Consider the following 13,105-nt stretch of genomic DNA (forward strand, 5'->3'; position numbering starts at 1 on the left):
ACATCTCTCCCCCACACACAACTTTAATTCAATTGAATGGCTCCACTGAGAGACGTAAAGCTACACACACACACACACACACACACACACACACACACACACACACACTACAGTGGTCGCCACGCCAACAAACTTAACTTTTTTTCTTTTTTTCTTTTTTTCCAACAGGGGGTGAGGCACCGTTTGCTGTTATTGAAACTGTTGTAAATACAGTGTTTTCACAGTGTTTTACAGTATAATTTTACATAACAGATTATCTCATAATCAGATAAGATCAAATGTAGCCTATTTTATTAACCACAGACTCGGTCTGGAGTCTGGACTATGGTCGTAAATAAGCACTTAGACAAAAAACTAAATCAACAAAAATATATCATCCATATAGGTCCAAAAAAAGACGTCATGCGCCTTAAAAATCCGTTGGGTGTAAAAGTTTTTACAGTTAAATAAATAGGCCTACCGATTAGGAATCGTTTTTTTTGCCTCGCGTTTGGCACCACCACCACCACACAGGTACAGGTAGCCTTTAACCTGAGGTGTGTGTGTGTGTGTGTGTGTGTGTGTGTGTGTGTGTGTGTGTGTGTGTGTGTGTGTGTGTGTGTGTGTGTGTGTGTGTGTGTGTGTGTGTGTGTGTGTGTGTGTGTGTGTGTGTTTGTTTTGTAGTCTGATGTATAGGGCTGGTTGAAGAGGCAGGCTGGAGAGAGAGAGAGAGAGCACCCCCTCCTCCCTCGCTCTCCCTCGGCTCTGGCAGAGCGCTGGAACATTCTTGGTTTGACGATCACAGAGGCTCGTCGACCCGCTGCCGTGATTCGCTGGAGCAACTCGATACTAAAGTTCAGAGATGTGTGCGTCGAGGAGACAGTCGTGGTGAGAGAGAGCGCAAGTTGCATCGGCGCAGAAAGATAGAGAGATAGAAGGAGAGCGAGAGAGAGTGACGAGTCCAGGACTTCACCTCGCAACTTTTGAGACAAAAAGTGGCGATACCTCTGCTGAAGTTTAGACGGGGCGGACGCACCTACAGGCTCCCGGGTAGCCTCGTACCGCCTGCCCGCTCCTCACCGGGCTCAACGGTCGCTTCCACGGCACTTTACCCCCGTTCCAGTCCCGTCTCGTACTTTCAACCCATGTCTAATGGAGGGACCCGTACGGATTTGGCATTATAAGAATGCGTTTTTCTTCTGAATCAACCGGCGGCTCGCAGCTTTTCCGCTCGTCTTACCAGAGAGGTAAGCCCGGGAGGAGGGAGACCCGTTCCTGGGGGGAGACTGGGTGGGCTTCGGGGACGTATGAGAGTATAGCTGGTGATCGGTTTTCTTTCTCCGTAAACGTTGTCAAAATACTTTTTACTTTAATATTTTTTAAGTGAAGTCAGTCTACAGGGAAGTAGTGCGCTATACACAACTGTGTTTTCTCTATAGAGAAATGCGTTTCCCCAGCGGTGGTACATGGGGGGCGCCCGTCTACCAAGCGAGATCTTTGAGAAGAGGTTTATGAATTAATGAACCACTGCGAAAAGCCTACCGAGGAAAGGTTTGTGCTTGATTTGTACTTACCATTGAGTTCAGCCGGGGGAGACTTTGTAACGGTTGAGTCTACCTAACGTTCAATTCAGCCAATAATACAGTTATTTCCTTTGTGAAGTGTTGGGAATATTATCATTGACATTATTCTGATTACGTTTCTATGCTGTGAACTTGTCAGATCAGGAATTATCGGGCATACACGCGCCCCATTAAAAGTTAATTATCTAATTAACAGCGTTTTCATATTTTCTATGGCCATTTTTTTCAATCTAAATTTAATTAAGTGTCGCCTCTATGTTCTGTAAACCAAATAAAATTACAGCCAATATGATTTTTTTTCCTTTCGCATCTTTATTCAACTTGTAAACATTCAACAACAACTTGTACAACTTGTAACTCAACTTGTAACCCATTCAAAACATATTCTTTACCTCGGAAATATTGGACCTTTTTTTAAATTGATCGATGTGTCCCCTGCTTGACACATGGGAGTCAAGAGTCACAGGAGGTGAAAATGGACGGGGCCCAGCGAGCCCAGCGACGTCCCGAACAGCAGTGCATCCTAAAGTTATAGCCTACTTTTATGACCCACTTTCTGTCGGAACGAAACACAGACCTATATGTCAAAGTAACCGCAAGCCTTCAGAAAGAAAACACACCACCCGAGAATTAAGAGATGAATCGTACCTTTTAGGCGTGCCGTCGTTTTGGTAATGGGTCCCAAATATGTGATTTGTTTTCCCAACAAGTTGAATATAAACACTTACAATTCTTTGAATCAGCATTTGGTTTAATATTAGCAGTCTATAGGCCTAATCATGTCAGGAAATGCTATTGACCTTCCTTTTAAAAATACTGACAATTTGTAGTAGCCTCTCAACTGAGCCATCTATACCGATGCTATTGCAATTAGAGTTTAAATAAAATAGACCATCTTTTAAAACAAATCTATAAGTCAAGACATTGACTTATTGTAGTCTGAAGTTAAATACACAATTATTTTGTCTGTATCTGAACTTAGACTGAAGTTAAATAAACAATCCTTTTGTCTGTTACATTGGTTTTTATTTGCATCCTTTTTAATATCCTGCTTATCAAACCCAATAGGATACAATCTAGAAAACAGAATATAGTTTTTTTCTGTGAAAGTCCAATCAAGTTCCTGGACTTCTTGCAGGTCTGCAGAGTATTGTGTCATGTTGTGTATTTAAACGTCTGGGGTTGTACTTGTGGCTTAAAACCTTTCTTTTGTCTTTGAGTTTGTGTATTCACCCCTGTTCCTCAGTGAAGTACACCTAACTGTTATCCTGCACAACATTGAGTGTGTATTGACACTGAAGAGCAAAGGTTTGAAAGACACTTAACAAGTCAGCTCTGCTCTCTATCTTAATCATATATCCATATACCCAGTCGTTTACTCAGAAATATTTTTCTATGACAAGATCTCAGACGGGCACCTTTTGATAGGTCACTCAATCGTTCAACTCGTGTGCAGCTCAGCGACAGCGGCCCTGTGTCTGGTGGTCTGTAGCCGCCCCGTCCCCCCTCCTTCAGAAACACTTTCAAACGCTCCCAGGGACAAAGATCCTGAATGTGTCTCACATCTTAGGTTGTCCATTGAGCCGGACACACATGAGCGGCTCCGGACAAGCAGCCGTCTGCGATCAAACGGCCTCTGCTGCATTGTTGACAACACGCCACTTCCGATGGCTCCTGGATCCTCTCAGTGGCCCCGAGGCCCCGTCGGTCGGGCTCCGTGATGACAGGGGGTGGTGGAGGGGGCTGGATGTAGGCTATTGTGTGGGACATGGCGTTTCCATTTAGCTTCAGTGGACTATGAGTAGGTGTGCATGCATGGTGAAGTGTGATGTCACGCGGGCGGTTGGTAATCTCTGCAGGAGGAGGACAACAGGGGATTAGCACCTTTTCAGTCCGAGGGTCTTTTGTGCTCCGATTGGGAAAACAATGCAAATGTGTAGCTGACAGGGATTTGTGTTGGAGCCGATGTGGAATCAATACGGAGGAACTGAAAACTGAAAGGAGTTCTGATGGAGGCCGCCAAATGATTGAAGTTCCAGATTGCTTACTTTAAATCTCTGTGAATGGTTTTAATTTAATGGAGGAACTAAAGTGACAGATATATATTTTTTTAAGTTGGTTAGTGTATATTTCGTGGAACATTAGACTTGCTGAAAATGACAAAGTCCATTTGATCAAAAAATTGTTTTAATTTCACAATGATTACGGACGTCAGTTTCAGATGGATGATTGAAATTCACTTTAAATGGCCTTTTTAAGTGAAGATTAAACATTTGAACTTGTGGAGCTCAAATCAATTTTGTGCCAAGAACACATGACAGTGAGTGTTGTACTGGATCTATTACGGCCGGGAGTGCCATTAGAAAGCACTATAAAATGGAGGGAGCCAACATTAGCATTCGGTTGCATTGTAATTACACTGCGCCGCTTACCACCACAGTCGGTGCTACTTCCACCACCAATAGGGCTCAGAATACACCAGTGGTGCATTCTGGGTAAAAAACAACAACAGTTTTGCTCCGTAGAGTGAAAATAAATAAATCATTAGAGGTAGCGGCTCTTATCAAACATGGCCGAACAAAAGGCCAGCACTGCCATTAAGTGTGTTAGAATAATGTTTGAGCGATTAGAGCCCTGGCTAATGCCAAACACATGTTGCCTGGGAGAACTATGCTAAGTGGGCAATTTGAATGTAAGCATCTGTAATGATGGCGGTCCCGCTCACATAATGGTTCTGTTGATCATCGGCGTAGTCTGGGGTCCGAGAGACCGACGGACCCTCTACGTGGACGCAGTCTGTGGATGGCGTTTTGTTTATAACTATTGATGTATGTGTGTTTGTGTGTGTGTGTGTGTGTGTGTGTGTGTGTGTGTGTGTGTGTGTGTGTGTGTGTGTGTGTGTGTGTGTGTGTGTGTGTGTGTGTGTGTGTGTGTGTGTGTGTGTGAATGTTTCTTCAAGGCTGGCGTCACAGGTCAAAAAGTATCCTGTCAAAAGTTAACATCATACTTAGCTTATACTGTTGAGAAATAATCAGACATCCAGTCAGGAGGATGAAGTCAAACGACCTGATTTTGATTTCGACCTGAACGATTTCTGTCCCATTCTCCGTCTAAACCTAATCGACTTTTGACATTTTTGATGAACAGTTGCTGAATCCCTTTTACAAAAAAATATATGAATAAATAAAAATAAAAACATAATTCTAAATCATGACATGGCAGTAGTACTGCAGTTCTACAGCAGTACTTCCCGACGGGGCTGTGATGCAGAGAGGAGCTGTGGTTTCGGGGAGCGGTGAGGTCATGCACACGCGGAGAGAGAAAAGCACGGAGAGCGTGGGCGTGCGACCGCCGAGTGACGACGCAGCACATGCCGGGCTCGCCAAAGAAATGGAGGCGGCAGTCATGTGACCGTGTGAGTGTTGTGTGTGTGTGAGTGTTGTGTGTGTGTGTGTGTGTGTGTGTTTAGAGTTGCCCACCGCCCTCGTTCAGTATCTCTGCGTCCCAGATGTGAGGAGTAGGACGTCTAACCTCATGAAGCCTTGACTCTGGAGGGAGTCCGAGTTTCTGACAACGGTTAAAAACAAACTGGCCTTGCGTGTTTGTTGAGGTTTTGGCCTGGTTGCCAACGTTACCCAAAAAGAAACACTGCTGACCGAAACAGGTCGTTTTTATTAAATGCCATCGCATCCATCCCATTCCCACACACGGTTGTCAAAAGAAATCAGAACTACGGTCTTCTTTCAGTGACTTCTCGACCTCCGTGAGGATGTGAGCGATGGCGTGTGTGTCTGTGTGAACTTGCACGGGGTTGGCTTGGCTCGGCCGGGACCTGCGGGAGGTTCTGATCGATTCCAAATCTGCCCTTTGCACCCATTACTCACAGACAGAGTCACACGCCCCTCCATCCTCTCCCTCTCGCGTCTCGTTCCCTTTCCCCATTCGCTAACTCTTTCCTCTGTTTCTTAAGGCTGGGCTCTCATTCGTTAGGAGGGCTGAGGCCAGAGGGAGAGGGCTCCGTCCGACGGCTGTGAGGGGAGCAGCGGGCACCCTGCCAAGACTGGTGGGAGCGTAGGGGCTGGTGGGGGTGGAGGAGGAGGGAGGGTTGATGCGTTGGATGGTAGGGGCTGGGGGGATAGGGGGATAGGGGGATAGGGGGTAGGGGTGGGAAGGTTGTTGATGGACGACACCCAGCAGCCATGGGCAGGGAGTAGACGGAGAAAGATGTTCAGGTTCGGGGAAAATAAGGGAGGAGGGGATACGTTGTGCTTTTCTCAGTGCTGGAGAGTGCAGTCCACCGTCATTTCTAACTGAAGGGCCCATATTTTATGCTCGCTCCCTCCTTCTCTCACTCTCTGTGTTCCTGGCTCTCTCGTCCAGATCCAGGGTAGAGAGAAGATACTGCTTGAATCAGCTTAATTGAAGCTTCTGGGCTGTACTGGGCTAGCAAGGATTTAGCAGTAGCCTAAGGTATCCATCCTGTTTACACAAACTGTCAGGACTTAGCTCCGTCTTATCTAGTGCCGGCACACCGTCGTTCTGTGATGACTTCACAAAGCATACGTCCACAACCCCCCCCCCCCCCCCAAAGGTGTCGGGAACTCCTGGCAGAGAGTCCAAACAGTTCAGTCAATTCTTCTCACTTTCTTCTCCTTCATGTCAGACCAAAAGCTGGAGGGTACCTCACGTTGGCTACATTGCTCCCGTCCCTGTCAGAAGGTAGCAGACTGTAGCGGTCGTGTATACACCAGCTTTCAACAGAGTCTTGTGTCGGGTTACCCCCAGATTCAGAACTCAGTGGTGGACCCCGAGCGCTGTAATGACTTTGGAGCGGTCTGAGGATAGAAATGAGAAACAGCGGCTCATAATTGTTAAAGCAAACAAACATTTTTTTCAGGGCAGCAGAAACAGATGTTCCGTCCGACCACGGGCTGTTTAAAATGAAACAAAACCATTACGGGGGAGATAACAGGGTTTAGACGTCAATCGTACTTTCCTAAGCACTTTCCTTTTTTTCCGAAGATGGTTTGATTCGTCAGTTGAGCGACTTGCTCGCTGGACACGTAGGCCTGTTTCTCATTGACGACAAGATAAGGAGAACGTAAAACAGCTTTATAGGAATGGTTGTACTCAGAGCCAAGATGTACTCAGAGCCCCCAGAGATAAGGAGTAGAGAACCCTAACCCCCCCCCCCCCCCCACCCCAGGCGTCACAGACCCCGGGGTGGGGGGGCCTCATCCAGAGACGCACACGCTAAATGGGACGCCAAACAGGCGTTCTAAATGTGGCTCCCAAATGTTCACACAGGACCCAAGCCTGCTAGAAAACAACAAAAACAACATTTGTTTCTTAGTATTGCCATGGTGATACTTTGCTCGGTGCCTTCGTCACCGCTGTCTGGTTTGATACACTGGTGCAAAAGGTTAAGGGTTTGTTCCGGGGGGTGAAGCGGAAAGCGATAATTCATAATGTTAGCGTTGGCAGGGTTTCTTTTCTTAATATTCGGTTTGCTCGATAGCTCTGTAATTGTCATTCCGTACGAAAACCATTCTTGCTGTGGCCGGGTCAACATGGCGTTTCTTACAAACCAATCCATCAACTCATCTCATGTCAACAGGCGCATGAAGTAGAAGAATAGTCTTCTTGTTCCCAAATCGTATCTTTGGTTTAACGGAGCCGTGCCCCCTTCAGAGAGAACCGCTGAACTTAGCCTCTCACCGCTGACAACTCTCGTCTATAAATAACAAACAAACGCTTCCAGAGTAAAAAAAAAAAAAAAAAAAGAACAGGAGATCATTTTTGCATCCTCAGCATCTTCCTGTTTGCGAGGTTCCACTTGTGTTTCCTCCGCCGGCAGTGGAACTCGCCTGGTGGGGGTGGAACACGGCCCGATGGCTGCAGGCCGCGCCGCCTCAGCTGGGAGATTCTCCTGGCTTTAGCAGACGTGAGCAGCCACAGCTTTCTATTTCAAATGTTGAACCAATAAGTCACATCTGACATGAATTTCTACGAACCAGAGTGTGTGTGTGTCTGTGTGTGTCTGTGTGTGTGTGTGTGTGTGTGTGTGTGTGTGTGTGTGTGTGTGTGTGTGTGTGTGTCAGTGTGTGTGTGCGCGCCGCACAGCCAGAGAGGATCAGCAAGACTATATTAAGGCAGGCGTAGTGGCTGGCACTCCCCTCGGGCTGACAAACAGACGACTTGTTTGAAGGGCTGTTCTCCCTGATCAGAGGAGAGAGAGAGAGAGAGAGAGAGAGATGAGAGAGAGAGAGAGAGATGAGACTGCCTCCCGACCCAGTGGTTATGGGTGCCATTTTGGGCCTTTCGTCCTGGAAGACGAGGCCCTCAGGGACCAATGGAACCCCTTATATTTAAAAGTGACTTCAGGGTGCGTTGGGTGGTGAGGCTGTTAAGATGGTGGAATAAAACACATGGTCGTTGCTGCTCTGTAGCCCGACGATGAGTACATGCTGGACTTTGGTTCTGGGCTCCATGTTTAGCGGTAGCAGTAGCGACAGTATGTTTTCTCTTACATTAAACATTCAATAACATGTATAACAATTTCCCTGCTGACAGTTTTTTTTTGTTTTTTACAACTGATGTCTATAATGTGTAAGTGGTGCAAACAGGCAGTAACAGAAACGTATGGCTTTGTTAGTGTTAGCAGTTAGTGTAGCGCAGGGTGTCTGTATTATTGTTGTGTTGAGCAGTTGTCATGTATTCGTAGCGTTTGGCTCTCGTCAGAGGCCGTGCGTCATCTCCGCCAAGTAGAGAGAGAGAGAGAGAGAGAGAGAGAGAGAGAGAGAGAGAGAGAGAGAGAGAGAGAGAGAGAGAGAGAGAGAGAGAGAGAGAGAGAGAGAGAGAGAGAGAGAGAGAGAGAGAGAGAGAGAGAGAGAGAGAGAGAGAGAGGGAGGACAGTAAGGTAAAGTCTGTCGAAGCCTCTCATCTCTCATCATGCACAACAAGTGCGCAGTGTTCCACGGCAAGACGGGTAAACATTTAGACCAAACTAAATAAACCGTGTCTTTCAAACGTGTGGTTGGAACCAGATTTATCTTCTCTACCTCGGGACCGCCACTCGCGGGAGCCGCTCTGTTTGTTTTGCGTTTTCCGACACAAATTGGTCAGAAAGTGTTGCAGGAGATTAGCTCTATTTTAACCTTTTCACAACGTTGTTTGTTTTGCCTCGTGTCGGACGAGCCACAGTGCTCTCCGAATCAGGCAGAATGAGCAGGATGTCTTCCCCAGGGGCCCCTCATCCCTTCCCCCCCCCCCAACCCTGGATAAATGGCCCCTGTCTCTCTTCGGTCGCATTCGGGGAATTAATCACTTTGAGAAATGAAAATACAGACTTTTTTCTCGCCTCTCACTTAACACTCAGCGGCGAACATTAAACATTTGGACAACAGAAGAAGTTTTTCTTCTTCAACAATTTCAGTGGGCCTCTTGAGCCTGGGTCTGTTTACTCGGTAATGTGATTTTGTCCGTGTGTGTTTAGATGTTTACTCACTTAATGGGATTTCATTTGTGTGTAGATATTTTTTCTAGAATTTGACCGTGTGTGTGTGTGTATGTGTAGGTATGTGTCCTGTTCACTGTACTATCATTTTGTGTATATGTGTGTGTGCGTGGGCGGCCGATATTGCGTTATTAAATGTATATGGTGGACCCAGAGAGCCTCTTGGTGGCGGGCCAGGAATCCATCCATAAGAGACTCCGCAGAGCAGTTGTCTACGTTCTCCGGCGCTGGTTGCCTTAGCGACGTCGGCAGTGATGGAATCCAGGAGCGTCGGGGAGGGAGTGCTGAGGGCTGTTTCTCTCTCTCCGTCTCTCCTTCTCTTTCTTTTTTAGTTTTTCTCTGGCCAAAAGGGAGGATGAGACTGCAGGAGATCTGAGCCTGGGGCCCGCTCCTATCAGGGTGTGGGTGGACGTAGATAGTGGTCAGGCTATCGGAATCAAGACAACAAAACAAAACTGGACATTTGCAAGACGTTTGGCAACCCGGTATCGCTGGGACCCCGGCCCTCACCCCTCTCTCCCCCTCCCTCCCACAGCTCCTTCCTCCTCTCCCCTCATCTTTCTAATCAGTACTGAACGTAAGGAATGTGAATCCCTGCTCCTTCTCCCGCCTAGTTGCCAGGGCAGCACAATCACAGACCCCCCCCCCCCCAAACTCTCTCTCACACACACACACACACACACACACACACACACACACACACACACACACACGCACACGCACACGCACACACACTCAGCTCCACATCACCCATCATCCCTCCCTCCTCCCTGTCCTCCCCCCTGTAGCTTCTTGGCACATGCAGGAGATGAGTATTAAAGCCCCCAGCCCCGAGGGGGAGACTGCAGGGTCCTGCATTCCTCCTCCTCCTCCTCCTCCCCCTCCCCCCTCCTCCTCCTCCTCCTCCTCCCCCCTCCTCCTCCTCCTCCACTGTCCTCTTACTCCTGGTGAGCCGATGTAAGGCCAAGGGAGGGAGGGATGGAGAGAGGGAGAAAGAAAGAGAAAGGGGGAGAAGTAGAAAGGGAGAAATAGTTTGGGAGAGGTAGGGGGGGAGAGGGGGGAGAAGAGAGAGACGAGGAGAAAGGGAGAGAGGAAGTGAGGGAGACAGGAGGAGAGGTGGGGCGGTGCTGCCTAGTGATAGTGGGCTCGAAGTGGCGATGGCCAGGGATACGTTTCCAGTGGACCAGCCACTATTGAGTTTCCCTCCCTGGTTAATCCTGCTGTTCACAGGCTTGGGAAAGGACCCTCCCCCTATACACACACGCACACACATACACACATCCAATCAGCATCCTTCCCGGGTAACCACTGGTTCCCAGGAACCATCTCCAATTAAGATGATACTGTACTGCCTCTCTCTCTCTCTCTCTCTCTCTCTGTCTCTGTCTCTGTCTCTGTCTCTGTCTCTGTCTCTCTCTCTGTCTCTGTCTGTCTCTACCTCTCTCTTTTTCTCTCGCATGTCCCTTTATCTGTCTCTCTTCCTCTCCCACTCTCAGTATCTGTCTATACTCCCTAAACCTCTCCTTCTTTCTGTCTCTACCTCTCTCTCTGCCTCTTCCTTCCGCTCTCTGTTGCTCTCTATATGTGTCTCTCTCTCTCTCGCTCTCTCTCTCTCTCTCACGGTTTGCTGTGTGAGTAATTAGCCCTGTCTCCCAGGTCTTCGGGAAGAACTTTTTGTGCCGGTCACTGTTTAGTGTGTGTGTGTGTGTGTGTGTGTGTGTGTGTGTGTGTGTTGGTATGAATAGAGGGATGGGAAGAAGGGGGAAGGTTGTGTGTCCTTGGTAAACATGGCTGTATAGGAGACGTGACGTATGAACAGACCCCCCCCCCCCCCCCCCCTCTCACTCTCTGCTCCCACGCCTGAAGAGAAGTCCTGGGTGTGTTGTTGCGTTGTGTCGTGTTACCGTGCTCTCTTTCGTTGTGTTGTGCAGCTGCTGAGTTGTGTTGTGTTTGGTTGAGATAATTATGGTTAGTGACTGTCTACTTCCTGTCAGGAGACTGAGAGCAATGATGAAAGGACATTGTATCTTTTGAGCTATTGTCTTTCTGTCCTTATGGAATGACCTACATGAAAACTACTTTTCCTTAGAGAGAGAGAGAGAGAGAGAGAGAGAGAGAGAGAGAGAGAGAGAGAGAGAGAGAGAGAGAGAGAGACACTTTGAGTTGTGGATCAACGTTCAAGAAAAAAAGAAGAATTGCGCTTCACTTCCTCCCTAATTTCCCTCCAACATTCCAAGTCATTTCAAATCATGTCTCTATCTCTCCATGTCTCTCCCCCCTCTCTCCATGTCTCTCTCCCCCCCTTCCTCTGTCCTCCTCCCCTCTCTCCCCCTCCCTCCAATGTAATAAGGGTTAGGTCTTTAATCACACTGAGGTATCCCAGACCAGAACCCCGGTTCTGTTTGTCAGCACTCAGAGGCCCCAGAATGCATCTGTGATCCTGTCTCTAACAAGAGATACAAATACATCAACCCCACCCCTCCCACAAGTCCCCCCCTCCAAAGACATAGGGATTATTTTTCTTATCACTTTTCACTTTTCATACATGTTCCCGTTTCCTTCTTTCAACGGTATTTTTATTATTGATGGTCCATTTAACAGCAGAAGTAGACAGGAATTTGATATATTTCAAAATGTAAATGCATGATTGTAGTGTGTCTCTAGGGCTAGCTAATTGCCACTTTGCGCCATTGGACGGAATTTTCTTTTCAGGTTTTCGCAAACAGAAACAGAAACGCCTGCGCCTCCTTAGCAGTTAGTAAGCCACACTCACGAGGTGTAGGGGAATATTTCAGTGGAGTCAGCAGCAGATGTAACACCCAAGACATCGAATATTCCTCCTCTTCGCTGTCTTCGGTAAACACTGAAGCATGTTAATATGGTAAGCTGATCTATGGCAGGGTTTGGCCCCAGACGAGTCATTCTCGTGTTATGCGGGGATGTGTGTGTGTGTGTGTGGATCTTCCTCACCCGCAGAAATGAGTTGAGACCATGGTGAAACATGTGACCTCCCTGTGGAGCTCTCACCTCCTCTCCACACCCCTGCTCCTCTTACTCCTGTCACACACACCTCCTCTCTGCTCCTTCTCCCATGTCCCCTCCCCTCATGTCTCCCACTCTCTCTTCATGGTTATGCATATATCAGTGTGTGTGTGTGTGTGTGTGTGTGTGTGTGTGTGTGTGTGTGTGTGTGTGTGTGTGTGTGTGTGTGTGTGTGTGTGTGTGTGTGTGTGTGTGGGGGGGTGTGTGGGGGGGTGTGTGGGGGTGTATGTAAATGATAGACTGTAGGTGTGTGCCGGTTGCTTTTTGCATTTATCTATGTGTGAGTCGTTGTGTGTGTCTATTTGTGTGTGTTACGGGTGCATGTGGGATGGTTTGTGCATATGTCTACTCTACGTGTGTGTGTTGGTGTGTGTGTTGGCGTGTGCTTGGTTTCCTTTCTTTGGTTTTGTTTCCTCTCGTTTTGCCATCTCTCCATTTGTATTTCTGTCTCCCTCTCTCTCTCTCTCTGTCTCTCGCTCTCTCTCTCGCACTCTCTCTCTCTCTCTCTCTCTGTCGCTCTCTCTTTCTTTCTCTCTCTCCTCTCTCTCTGTCTCTCGCTCTCTCTCTCGCTCTCTCTCTGTCTCTCTCTCTGTCTCTCTCTCTTTCTTGCTCTCTCTCCTCTCTCTCTGTCTCTCTCTCTCTGTCTGTCTCTCTCTCTCTCTCTCTCTCTCTCTCTCTCTCTCTCTCTCTCTCTCTCTCTCTCTCTCTCTCTCTCTCTCTCTCTCTCTCTGTTTCTCACTCTCTCTGGAATGTGTCAGGATGGAGGGCGAGTGCTGGCAGGTCTAGGCTCCAGCGGGAGGATCAGCCCTCAGAGATCAGGGTCACATTAGTCCGTCATACACACACACACACACACACACACACGCACACGCACACGCACACGCACACGCACACGCACACACACACCACACAAATATACACACACACACACACACCACACAAATATACACACACATCCTCAAGCAGGCAACAAATAGTCACACAC

General features: G+C 47.8%; 1 protein-coding gene across 2 annotated transcripts in view; it reads left to right on the forward strand.

Annotated features, from left to right (window-relative positions):
* Window positions 1-841: 841 nt before the first annotated feature.
* Window positions 842-13,105, forward strand: part of cdon (cell adhesion associated, oncogene regulated) — a 38,387-nt gene continuing 26,123 nt past the window's right edge. For both annotated transcript variants that reach the window (XM_079731435.1, XM_079731436.1), the window contains exon 1: window positions 842-1,226. The gene's annotated coding sequence lies outside the window, so the exon portion shown is untranslated. The remainder of the gene's footprint in view (window positions 1,227-13,105) is intronic.

This window comes from Pollachius pollachius (assembly GCF_949987615.1).
Source record: "Pollachius pollachius genome assembly, chromosome: 3".
Taxonomy (NCBI): Eukaryota; Metazoa; Chordata; class Actinopteri; order Gadiformes; family Gadidae; genus Pollachius; species Pollachius pollachius.